General features: G+C 49.7%; 1 long non-coding RNA gene across 1 annotated transcript in view; it reads right to left on the bottom strand.

Moving 5' to 3' along the window:
* Nucleotides 1–914: 914 nt before the first annotated feature.
* The window catches only part of LOC123976867, a 2,090-nt gene continuing 653 nt past the window's right edge, over nucleotides 915–2,351 (bottom strand). The window contains exon 2 of the long non-coding RNA XR_006826443.1: nucleotides 915–1,003. This is a non-coding gene — a long non-coding RNA (uncharacterized LOC123976867). The remainder of the gene's footprint in view (nucleotides 1,004–2,351) is intronic.

Here is a 2,351-nt window from a genome sequence, read left to right as displayed (position 1 = left end):
TGGGGTTTCTGTTTTTGTGGATGACGGGGCGATTTGGAAGACAGTGTAGGAACAAATTACATGAAGCTATTACGAAAGTAGAGGAGTGGTCGTACAAATGTGTTTTGTTGTTTTTTGCAAAGAGGCAAAACTACAGTTACATGATAAAGTGTTGGAAAGAGTGAAACTCTTTCTGTTTGCGGGGTTATGGTTTGATCACAGGGGGTGGACATATCCAGAAAGTACTGGACAAATGTAGGAAGGTACTAAATGTGTTTGGTGGGAAGTGATTGGGCGGCTGACAGAACAGCACTGAGGGCAACATACCGTGGATTAATTAGATCAGTGTTAGATTATGTGCTGTGTGAATCTGCATCAGGCACATCCCTCCAACAGTTAGACCGCGTTGTAAATGCTCCGTATTTGTATTGCGCCTTTCACACACATTCATCCACAGGTGGAAAAGCCACCAGGGGCAAATTCCAGGTTCAGTATCTTGCCCAAGGACACTTCGACACCGACCTTCCGATTCACAGCCAACCTGCTCCTCCTGCTGAGCTACACCTCAGGCATGGAGATTACGCACTGGGGCATTTAAAACTCCTCTAACAGCAGCACTGCAGGTGGGAACGGGAGAAAAGCCTCCAGCTATCTCTGAATTACTGTGTAAATTTACAAACCACAGTGAAGATCAAGCAGCACAAGGCACTCTAAAGGAGAGGAGAGAGAAAAGCTTTGGGTGACAGTTCCACAGAAAGGGGTTTACAGTTAGCTGCATTAACCTTCAGTCCAGCAGGACAGCCCTGGGAACTCACAGCAGATCTTACACTGTTAGAAAAGGAGAACAAGGACACGGAGTTTATTCTCAATTCACATGCTTATCAACAGTTTCCACAGTTCCATCCAGATCTACACAGATACATCAGACAGTTTAGTTCATAAGATAGAAGGAGCTTTTATTGTTCCAGCAGTGAAGAGGATTAGTGATGAAGCAGGAGGAATTCTAGCGAGTGTGTTCGCGGTGCTGTGGATGGAGGAAATAAGACCAGTAAGAGTGATTAGAGTTCATCACTGATCAGTTTACAGAGCAGTCTCTCAGACGTTTTTATGGAAATACAGTGTGTAGAGTTCAAATCTCGGCGACTGGCTGACGAGCTGAATGGTTTCTATTGTAGGTTTAGGTCACCTCCCCCCTCTGACAAGCTGCCACCCCCCTCTCCCAGCCAGCTCTTCCAGAGGCATCCTGCCTGAAAATCTGTGCAGACCATCTGGCCCCCATCTTCATTCAGATCTTCAACAGATCACTGGAGCTGTGTGAAGTTCCCTCCTGCTTCAAACTCTCCACAGTCATCCCGGTCCCAAAAAACCCTCCATCTCTGGACTAAATGACTACAGGCCTGTCACCCTGACATCTGTAGTCATGAAGTCCTTTGAAAGACTGGTGTTGGCCCACCTGAAGGACATTACAGGCCCCTTGCTGGACCCCCTGCAGTTTGCCTACAGGGCTAAAAGGTCAGTGGATGATGCTGTCAACTTGGGACTGCATCACATCCTGCAACACCTCGACTCTCCAGGGACATATGGAGAGTCAAGGACATCAGCACCAAACTCACCCAGTTCACTGTGCCAGCCTCCACCTGTCAGTGGATCACAGACTTCCTGACTGACAGGAGTCAGCAGGTGAGGCTGGGAAACATCACATCCGGCACCCGGACTATCAGCACTGGCGCCCTCCAGAGGTGTGCGCTCTCCCCACTGCTCTTCTCCCTCTACACCAATGACTGCACCTCAGGAGACCCATCTGTCAAACTCCTGAAGTTCGCTGACGACACAACGGTCATCGTCCTCATTCGGGACGGTGACGAGTCGGCCTACAGACGGGAGGTTGATCAGCTGGCTCTCTGGTGTGCTCAGAACAACCTGGAGCTTAACACGCTCAAAACTGTGGAGATGACCGTGGACTTCAGGAGGAGCCCCCCCACTCTGCCCCCATCACCATACTAAACAGCCCTGTGTCTGCTGTGGAATCCTTCAGGTTTCTGGGATCCAGTATATACCAGGACCTGAAGTGGGAGCCCAACACTGACACCATCATCAAGAAGGCCCAGCAGAGGATGTACTTCCTGCGTCAGCTCAGGAAGCTCAACCTGCCCAAGGAGCTGCTGATCCAGTTCTACACAGCCATCATCCAGTCTGTCCTCTGCACCTCCATCACTGTCTGGTTTGGATCTGCCACCAAAAAGGACAGGAGCAGACTACAACGGACAGTCAGGACTGCAGAAAAGATCATCGGTGCCAACCTGCCCTCCATTCAGGACTGATACCTTTCCAGAGTCAGGAAACAGGCAGGAAACATCACTGCAGATCCATCT

The sequence above is a fragment of the Micropterus dolomieu genome, linkage group LG09 (assembly GCF_021292245.1).
Source record: "Micropterus dolomieu isolate WLL.071019.BEF.003 ecotype Adirondacks linkage group LG09, ASM2129224v1, whole genome shotgun sequence".
NCBI lineage: Eukaryota > Metazoa > Chordata > Actinopteri > Centrarchiformes > Centrarchidae > Micropterus > Micropterus dolomieu.
The sequence above is the reverse complement of the archived record's forward strand: the minus strand, read 5'-3'. Positions and strand labels throughout refer to the sequence as shown.